Below are 23,470 nucleotides of genomic sequence, written 5' to 3' on the forward strand. Positions count from 1 at the left end.
GTATAGAGGTTCAACCTAGTGTTTCTTAATGTGACACAAAGCAATTTGATATTCTAAGGAAGGCAGCTATGTATATATAAACTGAGAAGGCTGCTTTAAAAATCAAGGTGCTCTAAGCAAAGCAGGGTTTTATGATAAAGTTTCATGGTACTCACACTGAATTTTAATGACCGCTTTAGTAAAGCAGAAAGAGAGAAAATTTAATGTAAGCACTGATACTAAAAGTTAATTGCCATCTTAACACACAGGCACCAAGATTCCCCTAGCAGGAGTCTCTTAAAAAACACCTTTAAACGCAGAAGAGGGCACAAGCTTTGAAAAAAAAAATTGCCTGTTACTGTTAAACTCTATTGTTCCCTGATGGAATATAGAAGAAAGAAATGCTCCAGGAGAGGGAAGTGGATGTGAATCGCACCCTCCAGAGGAGCCAAACAAATTGGCTGTAGGAAGACTTCAAAAGCTGGACGAACAGAGAAGATCAAAGACCTTACAGATTTGGACTACTCACCCTTGCTGGGTTTTTTTTTTTTTTTTTTTTTTTTCCTCTTTTTTTTTTTTTTTAATTTTCCCTAGAATGAATATGGTTTAACTTGAGAGGAAATAATGGAAGGATGCATTTTTAAATGCTTTGATTCCCAGCTTTTTATTCTGCCTCTAACTAGCTATTACAATACCACTTAATCCGGACCTCAGCATTCCAAGTACCAAAGCATCTCCTCCCACCCACTGCTCACACGCTCCTGCATCAGAATAGAAGACTTACAGAAAAGCTGCCAGACCCACAGAAGAGCACTTTCCTCTCAACAGATGTCTTCCAGCTTTTAGGCACACACACACTCAGACACACTTGCCTACCTTAATAAGGTGTGCAAAAACCTCTTTCGGTCCCCACGGATGCTTTTAGTTCAGAGCAGCCAGCAATGCCTCCGCACAAAGCTTTGCCATTGCTAGTGTGAAGAGAAAGAGCTGCTGGGATGCTGAATGGCACATCAGCCAACTTTGTGTGTAGCAAAGGCTCTAAAGAAATCCTGGGCTGAAACTCTGCTGGATCATGGATTGGACTCAATTTCACTCCACACACAGCCTGCATTACCTGATGGAGATTATTTCTGGAAGCACTTAGAGCATGTTTGTCTACATAAAGAGAGGGCCTTTTTCTTTCCTTAACAATTTAAAAAATACAGTAACAAACCAGAGACCTGATACTTTACGGAAGATCATTTATTGTGAGCTCCATGAGGGCCTCAATGGTTTCTTTCAAAACTGCAGCCCCAGCATCTAGAACACAGTCAGCACTTGATAAATATTTGGCTAAATATTAAATGTTAAATTGATATCAGGTTCAAATTAGAATTTGCTAAATTATTTACACACTGTAATGAAAGTTAAAAATACAAGGCTTGCTGAATAGCTCCAGAGGGTTAATAAGAGTGTGAGTGTGTGTGTGTGCGCATGTTTTGAATGACAAAAGGATACACACACACACATACACACACACACACACACACACCCGTATAGCTGATGATAAATATACATTATATCAATGAGTTAAAATGAAGTGTGCTATTCATTCACTGAGCAATGGGCTATTGGCCGGGCATGGTGGTTCATGCCTATAAACCCAGTGCTTTGGGAGGCCAAGGCGGGTGGATCACAAGGTCAAGAGATCGAGACTATCCTGGCCAACATGGAGGTTGCAGTGAGCCAAGATTGCGCCACTAGACTCCAGCCTGGTGACAGAGCGAGACTTCATCTCAAAAAAAATAATAATAATAAAAATAATTTAAAAAAATATTTAAGCAAACCCACTGATAACAACACTTAGAAAGTTTATTGAAAACAGTATGTATTATTTGCTTATTGCCCTGGCAATTTCTACTATCATAATAGTTCATTATGATAGCCCAATCCTCAGTGAATGAATAGCACACTTCATTTTAACTCATTGATGTAATGTATATCTATCATCAGCTGTACAGGTGTGTATGTATACATATTCTTTTGAATGACAAAAGGATACACACACACACACACACACACACACAATTATTAACCCTCTGGAGCTGTTCACCAAGCCTTGCATTAAACCTGGATTGAATAAAAGACTCCCATTCCTCAAGGAAATTTTACTTCTTCTATGATGACTTCTCAGTAACCCTAAATTAACAGGCCTATTCTTTACATGTTACTGTCCCAAAGCAAAATGCAAGCTGGCATGGAACCAAGCCCTGAGGTTAATTCCTGAAGCTAGAGGAAAAGGTTCCAAAGTGCCCTACATCCCAAGGTCGCCCAACAAATCCACACCTGGAAGCAATCTCCAGCAAGTGCCTGTTTACAGGCACAGGTGTGTGCGTATCCGGACAGCTGAGGAACACACCTAATTTGATCAATGACATTCTGATGTGGCAGGCTTTATTGTGCTGTTTATGACAATATCTACAGATTACGATGTGCTTGTGTAATAAACAGAGTAATTAAACACACCCAAAACAAAACAGGAAGTTAATACCTAAGTTGTGCTGACGTGTTTATGTGCCACAACTGACTAGTGCATTTACTGCCTATTATTCCACCTCTTAATATCCACTGAAGGAATCCTCAGTCTGTATACATACATTACCAGATTATGAACATCGACTTCATGCATATCCTCAGAAAGACCTACTTACACCTGCAGCCTCACCACATATATCTACACCCTTAACAGGTACTCAATAAATACTTGTCAAATGATCAGATAAATGATAAATGAAGGAGAAACATACCGATATTTATATCTTTAAGATTGCTACTATGGGCATATAATTTTACAGGAGTTGCTACTTGGATTGTCTATCTTTTCAGTCTACATTTTTTCTCTAAAATATAATTGGCAGTTGCCTTGTGGATAGATTACATTTGATAGAGTCTGATACTTGAGGTGCTATTTCAGCACCATTTCTGTAATTCTGGAACTAGTTATCAGGCTTGGCAGATGCAAATATATGCAGTTTTGATCTCCTTCCCGACTCTCTAACTGCAGATTTTACAATTGAAGAAAAAAAGGGGAACTTTTATTTATAAATAATCAATATAATTTGTAAATAGAAATCCTTTCCCTCTGAGCCGCTCACAGCCAGCCAGCTCTCAGAAGAAGGTCGCTCAGCTCTCTCTTGACTAATGGTGTGGTCTACATCACAGAGGTTACCAGATTCCTTGGCAGAATGCAAATCAAACATCTTGAATGGCAAAAGGATCAAAGCGTGGCATCTAAACATTGCTCAGACCTGATGTTCATATTTTTATGCATCAGAAAACTTGCAAGAGAAATTAGAATGGAAAGAAAATGCACCTTCCAAAGTTTATAATATTGAGATTTTTAGCATATTTGTCCCTCTTGGATTAGTATATTTTATTCCATTGTAGGGCAGCGACTGAGTAGGGGTTTGTGGAGGCAGAAGACTTGAGAGCCTCTTGGCTCAACTACCTATAAGCTGTTTGACCTTGTACAAGTCATTCAAACTTTCTGGCTTCAACTTCCACATCCAAAGGTGGAATTAATAATACCTCATCAAGTGATGAGAATTGAATAGATATTAAAGCACTGCTCCTCAAAATTTAACGTGATACAAGCCAGGTGTGGTGGCTCACATCTGTGATCCCAGCTACTCAGGAGGCTGAGGTGGGAGGATCATTTGAGCTCAGGAGTTTGTGACCAGACTGGGCAAAATAGCAAGACCCCATCTCAAAACCAAATAAACAAAAAGAAAAATGTATCAAAAGTAAAGAAAAAAGAAAAAAAATAATTCAATACAAGTATCCTTAAAAATGCAGAGTTTAATTCATTGGACCTGTGGTGGTACCCAAGAGTCTCCAATAAGCTCCCAAGTGGTACTGCTGCTCTGTCGACCCCACTGTGCATAGCAAATATCAGTGGAAAACACTGTTATTTTTCCAAATGATAGTGAATTTCTGTCCTATTGCCATTTTTCTTTGGTGCATGTTTTCCCTCAGTATCTACTCAACCAACAATTACTAGATGCTTGTCTATGGCAGGTGATGTGCAGGACGTAGGTATTTTAAAGTTTATAAAGACATTGCCCTGTGCTCAGGAAGCTTTCAGTCTATGTGAGAATGAAGATCACTTACCACTACAAACAGTTTGGACATGGAGGCCCAAAGCTACCTACCGCTTATGCTCACATAGCTTGCTGTCCACATTAACATGGTTTACCATTGCACTGTCTTCATTAGCATAACTTTCCTATTACAGATAACTTTTGGCCAGGCAAATAATTTGACTGTTCACTAAAGTAACTTCCCCAAACTCCCATCAACTCTTCAACAAAAAACATCAATAGAGTTCACACCTTAATACTCTCTGATCCTCTTGGCTAGACATCTTCACTGTGCTGTTTCCACCAAACATAAGTTATAATATCATGATCCTTACCCAATCCTAATTGTGCCCCCACAGTGAACGACCAACGTTAAACCAAGCTTCACACTCCCAGTAAAATCCAACCTCACCATTTTCCTTATGAAACACTACCAAAGCTTTGTCCAGGCTGTGGTCTTTCTTACCACAGTAAGCAATAAATTTAACTTTGTCTTATCAACAGGTTTGTATTGGTGATGTTTAGGGAGCTGAAATTTCCCATATGGAAGAAACAGACATGGGAATCAAACATATGTTACAAGGAGATAAGCAGTGGTGCCAAGGGGTGGATTAAAAGACTCTAGCTACTTTTTTGTCATAACAAATAAATATCCAATTTAATTATAATCAGTACATTTTTCTCTGCAAACTCAGTTTAACAACAAATCCCCTATTCTCCTCTTATTTACTCACACAGGCATTTGGATGTTATCACTGGTGCCATCATCGATTGTGATAAAATATTTGATAAGTTTTATGTCCTCAAAGCTTCTTTGACAGTATAATACATGAGAGTGACATTAACCCAGATGAAGGGAGAAGGGGAAATCTTTTGGTAGTTGTAATGTCAAAGCTAAAACTAGATGGAGGCCCAGAATTAGGGAAAATCCAGCATCCAGACAGACAATGTAAGATCATGGTATTTTCAGGGAAAAATATAAATTGGAGCAAAAGCTCAAACTGGGGAAAGAGTGAGAAAGAAACTAACGGTCTAATCAGTCGTTTATGTCAAGTTAAGTAGCTTATGTCTTTGCTACCCAAAGTATGGTCTGCAGGCCAAAATTATTGCTATAACCCTGAGTACTTGCTAAAAATGCAGAATCTCAGACAATATCCCAAACCTACTGAATCAGCATCAGTTAATTAAGAAAATCCCCAGGTGATTTTGATGCACATCAAAGTTTGAGAAGCACTATTCAAAATAATATGCTGGAGGCTATGGGAAGCTACTGAAGGATTTTAAGAAGGGAAGTGACATAATTGAATTTGCATTTTAGAAAAAAAATTACTCTGTGTCCATTCATTCCTTCAGGATATATATGCCAAGCATTGACCTTAGAGCTGGAAATTCAGCACTGTTTAGAGTGGATTAGCTGAAACTCCCTATTCAGTATTCATTCAACAAACATTTATTGCATGCCAACTTCATTTTTTTGTTTGCTTATTTTTTGCTTTTTTGAGACAGGGTCTCGCTCTGTCACGCAGACTGGAGTGCAGTGGCATGATCCCAGCTCACTGCAACCTCTGCCTCCCGAGTTCAAGTGATTCTCATGACTCAGCCTCCTGAGTAGCTGGGATTACAGGCATGCACCACCACAGCCAGCTAATATTTGTATTTTTAGTAGAGACGGGGTTTTACCACGTTGGCCAGGCTGGTCTCAAACTCCTGACCTCAGGTGATCCGCCTGCCTCGGCATCCCAAAGTGCTGGGATTACAGGCGTGAACCACTGCGCCCCGCCTGCTTGCCAACTTTCATTTGACTTTTCCAAAAGCTTGATTTGGAAATAATCCCACACTGATGGCTATGTTTTTAATGGAGTCGACCTTTGTTGTCCAGGACAAATAACTGTTAAGAATCTTCTAGCATACTGTACTCAAAGTCCTTAGCACTATAAGGTTATTGGTTCAAACATGAAAGGTTTTTTTGATGTAGTTTTGTAGAACTTCTATTGCAATGCTATTTACTGTATTGGAATTTGACCCACAGTACAAGTTATAGTACAAGATACCAATCTATATATATATATATATTTTTGTTAATGAACAACGTAAGATGTACAGCTTGCCAAATCTAAACTTTAATATTAGAGATTATAGGATCAGTACCATTTTTTTGCTAACATATGCAGAGGATTGTCCTTTGGTGACTGAAAAGAAAAACAACAATTTATTAGTATGTGGAGTCTCTGTCTTTTTAATAATAGTCAGTGTCTTATTGGAATTTAATAATAGTCAGTGTCTTATTGGAACTCACACAGACGTGGTGTGAAGAGCTCTGACAGGCTAGTTAGCCTATTTTATGCTTGTTTTATTCTTGCTTCCTATATGTAAACATGGTGAAGGACAGTGGGCAATGAGCTCTCACTTCTATTTTAGCGATTCTGGGTTGCTTGGGCTGCCTCTAATCTACCAAGCCAAAATCATTATAAGGAAAATAACCAATGTAGCTAAATATAAAGTCATCACTTCCCTAACTCAGTTCCCTTTGTAGCTACAGGAACACTAAATTTCATTCAAAATTGTAACTCCCAAAAAGCTGGGTACTCTAAGACCCTGGATAGTTTTCTTACAGCCTCATAGGGTTTGGCAGGTGCCCTGAATATCTGGCAGATTCCCTGAGAGAACAAAAACTCAGAAGCTACCAAAGATTCAAATACTCCCTTCAATACCTACCAGCTAGGGAAGTTTATACAAGACCGTGGGTTTCTCTGTATTTGGTTCTTTTATTTACATAATAGCAATGATAATAATATATTTGTTGTAGAATTGGAGGATTAAATACAATAAAGTATTTACAGTACCTAGGACTTAATAAACTCTCAATATATATTATTTTCCCCACTCCCTTCTGGGTTATCAAGACCCCTATAAAATGCAAATTTATTTACATCACCCCTAGTCACTAACATTTTTGAACAGTGGAGTTAATTGAATTAGGAAGCCTGTTAAAAAGAGTAAGCCCTGAGTAAAGAGGATGTGTATTATGTTCTCTAAAGTGTGTGAAGTGTGTGGAAAGAAGGTCCAAAAAAGGAGGGCTTGCTTGAGATTACTGATATCCAAGAAGATAGTACACCCTAGTTCTCAGAATCATTGAATGTAAGGGCTGAAGATATCATGAAACTGTCTATTTTGCAGATGAGGACACTGAGGCTAAGTTCAGTGAAATAACTTGCCTAGGCCTTAGAGTTAGAACACTAGCAAGGCAGGATTGAAACCTAGTGAATGAGAGGCTTCAAAAAGAAAGAAAACAATGTGGACACAGGGGAAAGGGGAGGGATAGCATTAGGGCAAATACCTAATGCATGTGGGGCTTAAAACCTAGATGACGGGTTGATGGGTACAGCAAACCACCATGGCAAATGTATACCTATGTAACAAACCTGTACATTCTGCACATGTATCCCAGAACTCAAAGTATAATAATAAAAAAGAAAGAAAGAAAACAGTGTGAAGAATGAAAGCAGGATAGGGAATGAGGGAAGCTACAGCTCAGGGTGAAGTCTTGTTTTCCCTTTGCCTCTGCCCTCTTAGTAGTAAGTATTCCTCAGGGTAAATCAGTAACATCCCTCAGCCTCTCATACAGAAGTGCCAGAGTGTGATCAGGGTATTCTGCCATTAAACATTCAAGATCCTCTACAACCATGAACATAGAAGAATGATTTATCCTTATGCTCTTGCTGTATCAAAGACTCTCAGAGATTTTCAGAGACATGCCTTTTCCATACTGATCAATGAAGATGGGTCACCAGAAACATCACAAAGTGACAGTTTTTGTACTGCCTTCCCAGATAATTTTACAGACTGATACGAATTTGAAGCAACAATTGTTTTATTTTTATTTTTTTAATTTTTATTTATTTATTTATTTATTTAGATTGAGTTTTGCTCTTGTTGCCCAGGCTGGAGTGCAATGGTGCAATCGGCTCAATTCTCCTGTCTCAGCCTCCCAAGTTGCTGGGATTACACTCATGTGGCACTACGCTCAGCTATTTTTTAAAAAATACTTTTAGTAGAGATGGGGTTTCACCAAGTTGATCAGGCTGGTCTCGAACTCCTGACCTCAAGTGTTCCACCCACCTCAGCCTCCCAAAGTGCTGAGATTACAAGCATGCAACAAGCATTTTTATGGAGACCCTACCTGAAGAGCCATTCACTCCAAGGAGAATTGAATTTGAATAATATCTCCACACAGATAATTCTCAAATCCACATCTCTAGCACATACTTCATCCCTGAATCCCATACTTGCATCCAACTGCACTCTTTATGACTTTACCGGGATGTCTAACAAGCTTTCAAACCTAACAATTCCAAAACAAAATTATTGCTTCCACCTTTACCTCTCTACCATCTAACTTGATCCTTCTACCATTTTCTCAATTCTATTCACCTTATCTACCTTTGACTCTTCTGGGCTCTTCTCTTTCTTTCCCACCCCATACCCCATTCATCAGCAAACCTGGTAGTGCCACCTTCCAAAGATACCCAGAATCCATGTACCTCTCATTGCTTTCACTGAAAGCTTTCTGGTTTAGAATCACCATTATTTCTCATTTGAATTGTTGCAATGACTCCCTCTGCTTCAACAGGTACTCTACTCTCTGTTCTCCACTCAGTGACTAGAACAATTTATCTCATTTCTTTCCCCAAATGAGTTTACTTAGAAAACTATCTTGAAAAGACAAAATTATAGAGATGGAGAACAGAGTAGTGGTTTCCAGTGATTCAGGAAGGAGAATGGGAGATCGGATGGGTGTGACAATAAAAGGATAGCTTGAGATAGCTCCTTTGTGATGCTGGAACTATTCGGTACCAACTATCAAGATAGAGGTAGTTGTTACATGACTCTAGACATGGTATAAAATTGCACAGAACAACAGACACAGATAAGTGCACGTAAAAGCTGGTGAGATCTGAATAAGGTATAGATTGTATTAATATCGATTTCCTGGTTTTGATATGGTATATAGTTATATAAGATGTGGAATCTGAATAAAGCATAGATTGTATCAACATCAATTTCCTGGTTTTGATATTACATATAATTATGTAAGATGTAACCATTAGCTGAAGATGGGTGAAGGGTACTCATGACCTTTCTCAATACTTTTTGCAACTTCCTGTAAGTGTATATATATTTCAAAATAACAAGTTTTAAAAATACTGCATATACATGGTATTCCTCAAGACTATGCATTTTCTATTTCTTCTACCTGGAACACTCTTTCCTCAAATATGTAAATGGATAATTCCTCCCCTTCCTTGAGATTTTTGTATAAATGTTACCTCATAGGGGTCTGCCCAGAGTGTCATACATAAAATATCAATTTTGGCTGGGCATGGTGGACAATGCCTGTAATTTCAGCACTTTAGGGGGTGGAGGCAGGCAGATCACTTGAGCCCAGGAGTTCAAGACCAATGGTACTGAGGTAGTGAGGTACTGCTATAAAGATACTTGAAAATGTGGAAGCAACTTTGGAACTGGGTAACAGGCAGGGGTTGAAACAGTTACGAGGCTCAGAAGATATGAAAATGTGGAAAAGTTTGGAACTTCCTAGAGACTTGTTGAATGGTTTTGACCAAAATGCTGATAGTGATACAGACACTGAAGTCCAGGCTGAGGTGGTCTCAGATGGAGATGAAGAACTTATTGGTAACTGGAGCAAAGGTCATTCTTGCTATGACTAACAAAGAGACTGGCATCATTTTGACCCTGCCCTAGAGATCTGTGGAACTTTGAACTTGAGAGAGATGATTTAAGGTATCTGACAGAAGAAATTTCTAAGCAGCAAAGCATTCAAGAGGTCACAGAGCACAAAAGTTTGAAAAATTTGCAGCCTGACGATGCAGTAGAAAAGAAAAACCCATTTTCTGGAGAGGCTGGGTGCAGAAATTTGCATATTTATCAAGGAGTCCAACATTAATAGTCAAGACAATGGGGAAAATGTCTCCATAGCAAGTCAGAAACCGTCACTACAGCTACTCCCATCACAGACCCAGAGGTCTAGGAGGGAAAAATGGTTTTGTGGACCAGGTCCACCCCCCAACCCACCACTGTGTGCAGCATCAGGACTTGGTGCCTTGCGTCCCAGCCACTCCAGCCGTGGATAAAAGGGGCCAAGGTACAGCTCGGACCATTGCTTCAGAGGGTGCAAGCCCAAAGCCTTGGCAACTTCCATGTAGTGTTGAGCCTGTGGATACACATAATTCAAGAATTGAGGTTTGGAACCTCTGCTTAGATTTCAGAGGATGAATGGAAACGCCTGCATGTCCAGGCAGAAGTCTGTTGCAGGAATGAAGCCCTCATAGAGAACCTCTGCTAGGACAGTGTGGAAGGGAAATGTAGGCTTGGAGCCCCAACCCAGAGTCCCCCCGGGGCACTGCCTGGTGGAGCTATGAGAAGAGGGCCACTGTCCACCAGACCTCCAAGTTAGAGCGATCAATAGCTTGCACCACGTGCCTGGAAAAGCTGCAGACACTCAATGTCGGTGTGTAAAAGGAGAGGGGCTCTACCCTGCAAAGCAACAGGATTGGAGCTTCCCAAGACCATGGGAACCCACCTCTTGCATCAGTGTGACCTGGATGTGAGACATGGAGTCAAAGGAGATAACTTCAGAGCATTAAGGTTTGACTGCCTTGATAGATTTTGCACTGACATGGGGCCTGTAGCCCCTTCATTTTGGCTAATGTCTCCCATTTTAATGGGCATACTTACCCGATGCCTGTGCCTCCATTTTATCTAGGAAGTAACTAACTTGCTTTTGATTTTACAAGCTCACAGGTGGAACAGACTTGCTGTGTTTCAGATGAGACTTTGGACTGGGACTTTTGGGTTACTGCTGAAGTGAATTAATTAGTACTTTGGAGTACTGTTGTCAAGGAACGATTGGTCTTGAAATGTGAAAGGGACATGAGATTTGGGAGGGGCCAGGAGCAAAATGATACATTTAGGCTTTGTGTCCCCACCCAAATCTCATCTTGAATTGTAATCCTTATGATCCCCATAATCCCCATGTGTCAAGGGAGAGACCAGGTGGAGGTAATTGAATCATGGGGTTGGCTTCCCCCATGCTGTTCTCAAGATAGTGAGTGAATTCTCACTAAATCTGATGGTTTTATAAGTGTCTCTTTCCCCTTTGCTCAGTACTTCTCCTTCCTGCCACCTTGTGAAGAAGGTGCCTCACTTCCTCTTCATTTTCTGTCATGATTTTAAGTTTCCTGAGGCCTCCCCAGCTGTACTGAACTGTGAGTCAATTAAATCTCTTTCCTTTATAAATTACCCAGTCTCAGGCAGTTCTTTATAGCAGTATGAAAACGGACTAATATACTCCCTCTCTTGAGATTTCTGTTCAAATAGCACATCATAGAGGTCTGCCCAGGCTGCCATATATAAAACATCAATTTTGGCTGGGCATGGTGGTTCATGCCGGTAATTCCAGCACCTTAGGAGGTAGATGTGGGTGAACTGCTTGAGCCCAGGATTTCAAAAGCAGCCTGGGCAACATAGTGAGACTTTGTCTGTGTAAGAAAAGAAAAAAAATATTAGCTGGGTGTGGTGGTACATGCCTGTAGACCTGGCTACTTGGGAGGCTGACATGGGACGATCATCTGTGCCCAGGGAGGTCAAGGCTGCAGTGAGCCATGATTATGCCACTGAACTCCAGCCTAGGCAACAGAGTGAGACCCCATCTCAAAAATAAATAAATAAATAAATAAATACATAAATAAATAAAACATCATTTTCCTGTCACTTCTTCCCTATCTTGTTAACAGTTTCTCTTTTCTTCTTAACACTTTAACACTTTCATTTGAAATACTACATATTTATTTTATCCTTTTCTAACTTCCCATTAGTATATGAGCTCCTTGAAAGGAGAACGTTTGTTTTTTGTTATCCTTGCACCTATGTTAGTACGTGGTACACAACAGTCACTCAACAAATATTTGATGAATTAATAAATGAGTGAACAGGTAAAACTACTAGAAGGAACAGTCAGGCAGATTGACTTAATAGGAAAGGCAAGTCTGACAAAATCACATTCCTTGGCAGTATTTAAAAAAGCTGGGAAGGAAAAAGAAAACTTGCTCCTGCTGCTTCTGTGATACAGAGAAAAACCTCATTATTAACATGTTTTTAATAATACACTTGAGCATTAACATGTAGAATGGTATTATGGATAGAACACATCACATGTGTATAAAAATAAGTAACTTCCCTGGGAAGAATCAATACAGATAGTCCCCAGATTACAAATGAGTTGTGTTCTGCACATTTGAAAGACAGCTGTTTAATGATCTGCTAGATGCTCTCTAAACTTTCTGACTGGGTTCACTTCACCCATACCTATGCATTCAGGCATACTCTATTACCTGGAATCATGAAACCTGTACCTAACAGAGGAATTCAATGTATTTAGATTTCATAGGTTAGTCCACGAAATAATAGTTCACTTATAAACGAGCTGAAGTATAGTATAAATAATGCTGGTCTTAACTCCGCACACTATAAGTAATTCAAATGCTCAGACTTGTGTCACATTTAATGGTATATTTACATGAGAAAGGCAATATTAAACGTGCAAGGAAATGTGGGCCTTGAAGTCAAGTACATTTTGAAATCAAACTGTCACTTTGACACTACCTTTGTGATACTGGTCTCGTTTCTTAACTTCTTGAAGCCTTAATTTCCTCAACTGTAACTTGGAGATGATCATTAAGACTACCCACCAGGATTGTTTTAGGATTAAAGGAGATAAGTCTTCAGCACAGACTTAGTGTTCCATAACATTACATCTTATTATATTGAGCTCTTCCAGTTAGTCTGAGTTACAAATGATATTTTATACATCATCGTAAACCAACAGTCTAACAAAGTCCCTGATACACTGTTAATGCTAAACATGTCTGGTGAACGAATATTTAATAAGTACATTGATTGACATACTGGAGAGGGATGAATAGGCATGACAGACAGGCATGAAGGCCTTTAATGTTTGTGAGCCTATCCATCTATGACGTTTTCCTTTTACCTTCCTCCCATTATCTTCTAATTCTCTACTCACAGGATTACTAAAAGATCTCTCTTCCTCCACCACTCCTTGTCCCCACAGTGGGAGGAGCATGATGGAAATTCAAAAATAAATACCATTTATGTAGCATTTTTTGGTGGGAATTTTGGGGTCAATATTTAGTTAAAAAATGTGTTAAATGTACATTTTCATTAAAGAAGAAAAGAAAACATGATTTATACAAGATAAGCATGACTTCTTCACTGCTGTATCTTTTTGACCTTAGTATATAGGATCTCACCTGCAGCCTGGGGCCTGCCCCATCTCTGAAGACCATGCTGCCCCAAGGGTGAGGATATGAAGTACCCTGCTCAAGTCATTCATTGGCATGACTACTTGGTTCGTCCTGGATTAATCATCTCTCTCAAGGAGATTTTAGTCCATCGGCCCATTCCTGTGCAAGGTTCCTAACTTGATCCCTAGGCTCCCCAGCTAGAATGAAGATACTAGCTACAAGTCCTCCCCAATGCTAGACTAACATACAATTTTGATCTCTGGAATTCCAGGCAATGATCTTACCAATTTGAGCCCTACCTCTTCATGGCCCCTAAACACTGATATCTGCTTTCAGCATTACCATATAATGCTCTTATCCTCTTCCTCTTGAAACAAATGTAAAGAACGACCAATCTTCTCTTTGAAAGAGTTTAAGCAGTTTTCATAATCTCTTTAAAAAAATTTGACTGGCATCAAATCAAGTTCTGACCAATTACAGATATATATATATATATATATATATATATATAGTCTAAATCCCTCAGGGAAAACAGGAAAGTATGGGAGCAACTTTAAGAAAACAGTTGGAATAGTAACAAACTGTTGCTTAATATTTAACCTACCTTTTCCCCGATGGGCTCAAGCTGATTATTTTCTTGCTTTTGATGCCTAGGGAAAATAATTGGTTCCTCTCTTCTTTATCACCTCCTCGAACTATTAAGTTTTCCCTTGATGTTTTCTCAGGCATGAATATGCCAGTACCACTTACACAGGTCTTCTAAATAAGTTTCAAAACCTATTAGACCCACATAAATTACATAAAATATGTTTCAGTCCCTACCAAATTTCCTAAAGCCATAGTTCCTCTGTCCACATCAACCCATTCCCTTCTTTTATTATCCCTGCTTTAGCTACCCTGTCACTCAAACAAACTGTGTAATTCACACCTGCTTTGAGCTGATTGGTTGATCTGTCCTTGATTGTCCCAGGTGGATTTATTCTCCTTTAACCTTCAGGTATGAATCCTTCATGTTCATACCTGGAGAAGGAGCTAAACCTATGCCTTAAATGCAATGCTCATTAATGGATAAATTCATAACTGGCCATGGTACCAAGAGTTACAGCATCTTCCTCTATTAAAAGCAGAGCAGCCTATGGGATGGCCAAGTCCTTGAAGGTGACAGGGATTTGACAAAAATGGAGGGTATGCATGGGCTATATTATAGTTATGATTTGAAATCACGTTTAGAAATAATTGCCCAGACAAGATAAGTTAACTGATCTCTACAAACTTGTATTACATATATTTCTCACACATAAACATAATTTTTATTATCGATTTGTCCCTTGAGGTCCTGAAGAACAAAGCATTCTCATAGTCTCCCAACAGGCAGCTTTCTTTAAGAGCCAAAGCAAGGCAATAAAAGGGGGGTATTTTATTTATCGCCCAATTCACATCACTTCTTATCTTGACTCTGAGAAGTATAAATTCATAACAGGAAGTTTCTAGACATACATATATAAGGTGATGGTGTTGATCCAAAAAATGTTGACAATTGATAAAGAAATGCTGAAGGAGGCATCAGTGATACTAGAAGTAAAAGTTTTAACAATAACAATAAATGTGGCCGCTCTCTGGGTCCATCTGTCCACAATCCCATGCCATCTGCCCCTTCTCTGGAGTTGCCATGGAAGAGAAAGTTCTACTACTTCAGTTACGTAATTTCTATTTGGAGGAAAGATGGGGGTCATTTTTTGTTTTAACTGAAGAGTGTTGTAACATTTTTTTCTTGCACTGTTTCATTTCATTTCTACTTACCTTTTTTCCCACTTATAATGTGCATATTATTTTTTACATCAAGATAATGACAACAAAGAAAAAAAACTCACTATCTTCTCAATTTTAAAAGAAATATAGCAAGGAATAATGATCAACCAAAGGATTTAATTTTAATATTGTGATAAGCTATTTTTCTTAATGATTTTTCTCATAATCTGTGCTTTAGCAAGGATCTTCTCCTTTTTTTCTAGTTTCCATCTGAGATTAGATAATGGGCTGTACCCACTGAAGTGCATGCTGTAACTCCACCACACCTGTTACTTTTGACATACTTTTATATTTCTCAATGATTAAAAAAGTAAGAGTGGGCCAGGTGTGGTGCCTCATGCCTGTAATCCCAGCACTTTGGGAGGCTGAGGTAGATGGGTCATCTGAGGATTGGAGTTCGAGACTAGCCTGACCAACATGGTGAAACCCTGTCTCTACTAAAAATACAAAAAAATTAGCTGGGCGTGGTGGTATCCACCTGTAATCCCAGCTATTCAGGCGGCTGAGGCAGGAGAATCACTTGAATCCGGGAGGCAGAGGTTGCAGTGAGTTAAGATTGCACCACTGCACTCCAGCCTGGGCAACAGAGCAAAACTCCATCTCCAATAATAACAATAATAATAATAATAATAAGTGGTAGCTTATTTTTACCTAAAGGTAGTAGTGGCTTCATGCCACAATTGCTCATCTCTGAGCCATCTCACTATCCTTTGCTCAGCTTTTTAACTGTCTCTACACTTTTGTAACTAGTTTCTCATAGTAAATTCCTTCTTCCAGACCAGTGTTTCCCAACCTCACCACTACTGATATTTTGGACACAATAATTCTTTGTTGTAAGAGAATTTCCTGTGTCCTGTACAGTGTCTACCAATATCTCTGCCTCTACCAAATAAATACCAGTAACACTCCTGCAATTGTCACAACCAAAAATGTCTCCAGAAATTGCCAATTTATCCCTCAGCATGCAGCAGAATCAGCCCTAGTTGAGAACCACTGTATTAGACTAGAAGACCTTTATTTTTCTGACTGACTCCTAAGTGATATACTCCTTTAAGCCCTTATTTATACCTGTCATACATTAAAATAAGATTGGAATAAAATAAAATCTATCTATCAATGTCCCTATAAAATCAGTCATATTGTAGTGATATCTATGTCTCTATACAACTAGTCACATTGGTAAACGATAAAAGCTTATTGAGCAAATGAATGAATATATTAATATGAAAAGAACTGCAAAACCTTGATCTACTTTTTCCAAAATTAATACATATTTTATATTGTCCAGCTAATATTTAATATATTTTTATTTAATTAACCATCATAGGGCCTTTGAAATACTTCATACATTTTAATGCTTTATATACTAAAGTAAGTAAAATTAAACATCTGTTAATATGGTTGACACAGTAAAACATAGTCAGAAAGGCAGTTTTAGAGAGGAGAGATACACAATAATGGTTCTTCTTTTTCCCACCTCACATTATGAACAGGGAATTTTTTTCCTTAGCACTTACATCTCAGCAGTATATAAAGATATCATATTCCTTATTTATATTTATTAATCCTTCTTTTAATGCTCCTGTTGCTAATTTTTAATTGACTTTGTCCTTACCAAATACTAGCGATAGGATTTATAAAGGATAATTAACTCATGCACTAATTTAAAATTTGTTGAACTCATATAACGGTGAGTTTCAATGAAATCACACTAAGAATTCTCTGTATGCTTTGTTCCAGGTATAAGTAAACATACCCAATTTCATCTAAGAGATGAAAAATAAAGAAAGTATGTGAAGAGAGTCATATTCAATAGTTATATTATGATAACTTGCATATGTAGACATGCTTGAAATGTACATAGACCTTTATTCAAGATCTTTCCCTTATATTTCACAAATCATTTTTACCATTCATACATTTGATAAACATATTTTAAGTGTAATATTTATCTCATCAATATATAATGCATACTTAACAATGTGTAATACTGATCTTCTCAATGTTACCCTACCAAAATTAAAAGCAGATCATTAAAGAAAAAAATCAAATTCCTCTTAATGTCATAAAAAAAACATTCTTGTCTATTAAGATAAAGGACAACTTAATAAAGCTAATATTGTCATGGCTCATATAAATAAATATAGATAAGATTAGACAAATAGAAGGAACAAATGAAAGCCCATTACCAGCGTTTTCAGCCTTAATTTAGGAAGTTATCAAATACGTAATTATTCATTTCAGGGAATTGTATGGTTTCAGAAATAAGAAAAGCAACAACAAAATGGTCAAATTTGCCTGAATGGTTGGTCAACTTTGTTCACTCCAAACTTTATAATCCTTTACTAATTTGGCAAGCTCTTTTAAAAAAATTATCAGGTCACTGTTCATAATGCTATGAGCGAAAAGGAAATGGAAATAGATCACAGGTCATATGATGGATTTCATTCAAATTTTATAAGGCATTTTGTGTTAAATATTTATCATTCATAGTATATAGAAATATAATTTATGTAGAGGAATGTAATAAACATTACTGTTTTTAAAAACATCAGTTTCCGAATATGCCATGGAATCTTAATTTGACTGAAATGCCCTTCCTCTCCCTTTTCTGAACAGTGAGTCTTATTTTGTGTTCAATAGCAACTAAATGTTTCCAGCACTGTGAAGCCTTTCTCAAGTCCCACAACTGGAATTGTATCTGTCACCTATGATCCCACAGCACGCTCTTCATCCTCTATGATAAAATACTACCATTTCAGACTTGTACTCTACGGTGTTATGATTTTGCCTATATGCCTAACTCACACATGAGATCACGATGGCCAGAAACCATATGTTATTCAATTTTCTGTTTATGCAGCCAGTTCCTTACAACCTTGCTTATATAAAGAAGACATTCACAACATGTTTATAAAATTGAATTCAACTGAAAATTTTAATGAGTTTGCATTGAGAAATGAGATAAAACTCGAAGGTATTTGCATGATAACGGAAAAGCTGATATGATATGATCAAATTAAAGATCATAGAGGTATCTTGGAATATACTACATTTTGGAGGTATCAGAATGATCTGGCTAAGTATTTGTTACAGTATAGGATTTCGTTTTAAGGACATTAACTGTTCGATTAAAAAAAAAATTGGACCCAATTTTATTTTCAGGTTGTGATACCTGATTGTGTGTGTGTGTGTGTGTGTGTGTGTGTGTGTACTTTGACATTTTCAGCAGCATGTGGCATGTGGCTTTTTAGGGTATACTATTCCTGTGACCTGCTTACACGACAAAGAGGTCATTGGAGAAAAAAATCACTCCTCATCTATAGTAGTATGCCAGGAGAGGCAGGTCACACTCACACGTGACATAAGAATCAAGTTTTACTGAAAAATCATAGAGGTGTTTTAGTTAGGCAATTAAGAAAATAATTTTTTCTTATACATTTCTGATGCTTCCTAAAAATTATTATTGAGATGGAGTCTAGCTCTGTCACCAGGCTGGAGCGCAGTGGTGCGATCTCAGCTCACTGCAACCTCCACCTCCCAGGTTCAAGTGATTCTCCTGCCTCAGCCTCCTGAGTAGCTGGGATTACAGGCATGTGCCACCAAGCCCAGCTCATTTTTGTATTTTCAGTAGAGACAGTTTCACCATGTTGGCCAGGATGGTCTCGATCTTCTGATCTCATGATCTGCCCCAAAACTGCTGGGATTACAGGCGTGAGCCACTGCACCAGGCCTCCTAAAAATTATTTTATAAATCAGGCTAATCAATTAAAATATTTTAAAGACATTTTTCTTCTAACTATAATTCCAAATATTTATATGTATGCTTTAGGAAATTGAGTTTTTAAGTGAAATATTAAAGACATCTTATTTTCCTGTTACTTGACTAATGTTCATTCAACCTGTTGCTATATTGTTCCATTTTTATATGATATACCATAAGAGGCTATGTGTGAATAAGGCAATATACATGATGCAGCATTATTTTGTATTCACATTTTCAAGGTGTATAGAAAATTTTTTAAAAGATGTTAAAAAGGTAAATAAGTCCATTGTTAATTGTTACAGAAAGAGTGGACAAGAGAAAAGACTGAGTCTACATTTCGGCAAAAAGTCTTAATAAAAATTAGAAAACTGGTGAGTAAGTCAATGAAGCACTGTCAAAGTCACAAACAAAAGGTGACTCCACATTATTACAACTCCCCTGTCAGAAAGTAGACATGCAAACTTACAACTTTATCCTGGGAAAATGAGGATCACAGAGGAGAAATGTGACTGGACAACAGGCTTCCGGCTGTGTTTCTAACCAGTGGAATTACACTGGTTGGACATTATCATTAACTACATTTCTAATTCTTCTCATAATCCAAAAAATGACAGAGAAAAAGAAAGGGATAACTCTTTTTGGTGTTACAGTACCTCATTTTAGGTTTCTGAAAACAAGTGACTCCTGACAACAATTGTTAGTTCTAAAGTGAGAGTCTGCAAACCGCAGCCCTCAAGCCGTATCTAGCCATTGTCATTTTTTTAAATAAAGTTTTATTGGATCACAATGACACATCTTCATTTCTCTATTGTCTATGACTGCTTCAACATTCTAACAGCAAAGTTGAATAGTTGCAACAGAGCATAGACGACAAAGCCTAAAATATTTACTCTCTAGCCCTTTACATTTACATTACAGAAAACACTTGCTAACCCCTACTAGGAAAACAATGTTGCCTTTGGAAGCTATGGTAAATCAAAAACAGAATAAAACTATTGCTCACGTATATTTTATTTTCAAAGTAAAATTACTTTTCCCCTTCCACAGATATTTTTTTTTCCTGGAAGGAGCTTCCAATTTCAAGCAAGAACAGAAGCAGAAGCACTCCAGTAAGTGTGCTTGGTTACATGAATAACTTGTGATGGTTTGGATATACTTCCTGGCAACATGCAATGTTAGAAACCTAGAAATATGTCTGCCTGGTACTTTTAAGGGGAATATATAGAGAGCCTCTTTTGAAACTTTGAAAAGATTTATTTTCTATTCTGGAGACATTTTAGTATGAAGAGTTGAAGGTTGCATAAAAATATAGCAACTAAGATAGCTGGAATAGTTATTCTCTAGTGAAACATTTGGCCCTAAGACACGTTGGAAACATAAACGAGCAAATAAAATTGGCCAATATAAGTTTTGATTCATATATACTCATGAAACTATATTCTTAACCCTATCGAGAGGTGAAGCCAGCTGGACTTCCTGGGTGGAGCGGAGACTTGGGGAACTTTTCTGTCTTACAAGAGGATTGTAAAATACACCAATCAGGAACTTTCCTGTCTTACAAGAGGATTGTAAAGTGCACCAATCAGCGCTCTGTAAAATGCACCAATCAGTAGGATTCTAAAAGTAGCCAATTGTGGGGAAGACTGAAAAAAGGGCACTCTGATAGGACAGAAACAGAACGCTGGAGGGGACAATGAGGAAATAAAAGCTGGCCACCTCAGCCAGGAGTGGCAACCCGCTTGGGTCCACTTCCGCAGTGTGGAAGCTTTGTTCTTTCACTCCTCACAATAAATCTTGCTGCTGCTCACTGCTTGGGTCCGTGCCACCTTTAAGAGCTGTAACACTCACTGCAAAGGTCCAGGGCTTCATTCTTGAAGTCAGCGAGACCACAAACCCACCAGCAGGAACCGAAACTCGGGACACACACTTAAGCAAGTCTATCTTCATGGATCCTAGATATTTCCTAGTCTTTATATATTCCTTAAAGTTTACTTTCAGGTGCTTTTGAAGTTGTTATGACCACATGTACAGTCCTTACCTTTTATACATAAAACTCAACTTTTGATTTCTATCTTGTGTTTCCATTAGATGGCTACAAATGTAAACAAAAAAAAAGTTTTGTGATACTAAGGCATTAATACAGAGGGAGGTGAATGTTCATTAAGACGTTTATCTCAAATATTGCATCAAGGAGAATGACACTAAGAATAAACTCAGTTGAAGTATGAGATAATGTGCTTCAAAGACTAAGGGACTAATTAACTCACCCTCTTCCTAACAACCTTATAGACACCTTAGTTCTCTTGATCCTTCTTCAATATACAAAGCTAGTTAATTTTTAAGGTCTTTTCATAAGCTGTCCATTGTGCCTGGAATGCTTTGCCTCTACATCATTACATTGCTGACTCTTGTTTGTCCATCAGATCTTCAAAATCACCTTCTAAGTAAGGTATTGAAGAAATTTTCAAGATTTTTCTTTTTTATTAATTTTATGCATAATATTTCCCACTTTGTAAATTTCTTTCCTTTCTCAGTTTCTATCATATCCCTGCTTACTAAAATTACAGCTTCATGAGCACACAGGACCTATGCTTTCTTGTATGTAGCATGCAGGATATTACTTGGAATACAGCGGGCACTCAATATATTAATGAATACATTCATTGTAGAAAGTTAAATCCACAGTGGTCCAGATGTGGTGCTAAGCATTAACCTAAACCTTCTACCTTCAACGTGCTCCTAATATGGTTGGGTTGATGATCACATACAAATCAGATAATTATACCACTTGAGGAACATTAGGTTTACAAACTAAGCATTATTATAGCATTCTATTAAATATATATTCATATCAGCAAAGTAGAGATGGTGGAGTCAAGGAAGAAGTATTGTAGGTGACATTTTAGCTGAGTATAGAAAGGGAGGTTAGGGATGAAGCACTAGGCAAATGCTTGTCACAAGTGACTTTGTGAGTCACTTGTGACATAAAGTGAATGTGAGTCAGTTGTGACATAAAGTGAATGTGAGTCACTTGTGGCATGAAGCTGTATGACATGCTTAGAGGAAGACATATAGTTCATCATGGTCATCTTTCTTCCTGACATCCACATTCATTTCTCTGACTACTCAACCCCTCACATGGATTTTTCAAAGGTGTCTCAAAATTAACACAACCAAAATACATTTCCTCTCTTTCTCTGAAATTCTTTTCCTCTCCCCTTATGCATTTAACCATTCATTATTTTATACAATACATAACTACTGATCACTTATTATTTTCCCATTTCAAAAGAAATGGCAGTGTTATCATCACAGGTATGTGACATCAGAAACTGGAAATCATATATGATTTTTTCCTCAAACTCAACTCTACAATCATTCAACTTAACACTAACCCCTGTCAATTACATCTCCTGTATTTTTCTCAGATTTGTTGTCACATTCTTACTAGAACTATTTTAGTCAAGACCACCATCACTTCTTGCCAAGATTACAATAATAACCTCTTCTGTCCATTCAGATTTGCTTTTCTCTGAACCCCTCTCCACACTTCAGCAAAAGAAGTCTCTTAATCATAGCTCTAATCATGACTCTTTCCTGACAACCATGTGACAAAGTCCTTCTGGGCAAATAAAAAACTTTCAACAGGACCCAAAAGACCCTCCAGGTTCTGGCCCCATCTCCTCTTTAGCTTGGTCTCTTGACCATCTTTCTTCCAAACATAATCTGCTATCACATTCGTTCCATTCCTTTATCTCTGACACTCTTAGGCTTAGCTCTTTAAATGTGGTACTCTGCATAGAAACATTTCCACCACCTTCATGGTAGTTTCGTGTGGCCAAGCCTATATCACTTCTTCACAGAAGCTTTTTCTGATAGAGATACTAATTCAGATTTCCAACTCGGACACCAGTGGTTCCCATTTCTCTCTCTCTCTCTCTCTCTCACACACACACACACAGAATCTCATGAGATTCATCATGGTTGATTACTTTCATAAAGTCTGATATCCCTGCTGGGATTATGTCTGTCATGTTTACTTTTATGTCCTCAGCATATAGTTATAATTAATAATAATAATATTAATTACTGAGGAAACTAAATACTTATTTGTTGGATGAGTGATTGTGGTAAAAATGAAATGAAATGATGTAAAATAGTGGAATGATAAAAGAGAGTGTGGAAAATGTTGATGAGAGCCAGATTATAAATGCTTTGAGAAATATTTCAGAGGCTGTGCTGACAGGATTTTGGTAGAGATTTGGGCAAGAAAGAGCCAGAATGGACAGGGATATATGATAGCTGCAGGGTTTTTCAGAGAAAGTGAATTATAAATCCGTCAGTCAATATAAGAAATGCAGAAAGAAAAACAATGTTGCGGATGTTAGAAAGGATTGAGAGATTTTCAAGTGATGGGATGTTCAGGAAATCCAAGTTAAGATATCTAGTAAGCA

At 37.9% G+C, this 23,470-nt stretch overlaps 1 protein-coding gene across 15 annotated transcripts in view; it reads right to left on the reverse strand.

Annotated features, from left to right (window-relative positions):
- The window catches only part of DMD (dystrophin), a 2,269,491-nt gene that overhangs the window by 1,066,918 nt on the left and 1,179,103 nt on the right, over positions 1-23,470 (reverse strand). Inside the window, exon 1 of one of the 15 annotated variants that reach the window (XM_050777152.1) lies at positions 856-895. The exons of the other annotated variants lie outside the window; for them this stretch is intronic. The gene's annotated coding sequence lies outside the window, so the exon portion shown is untranslated. Of the gene's footprint in view, positions 1-855; positions 896-23,470 lie in introns of those variants that run through there. 15 annotated transcript variants of the gene reach the window in all.

This window comes from Macaca thibetana, chromosome X (genome assembly GCF_024542745.1).
Source record: "Macaca thibetana thibetana isolate TM-01 chromosome X, ASM2454274v1, whole genome shotgun sequence".
NCBI lineage: Eukaryota > Metazoa > Chordata > Mammalia > Primates > Cercopithecidae > Macaca > Macaca thibetana.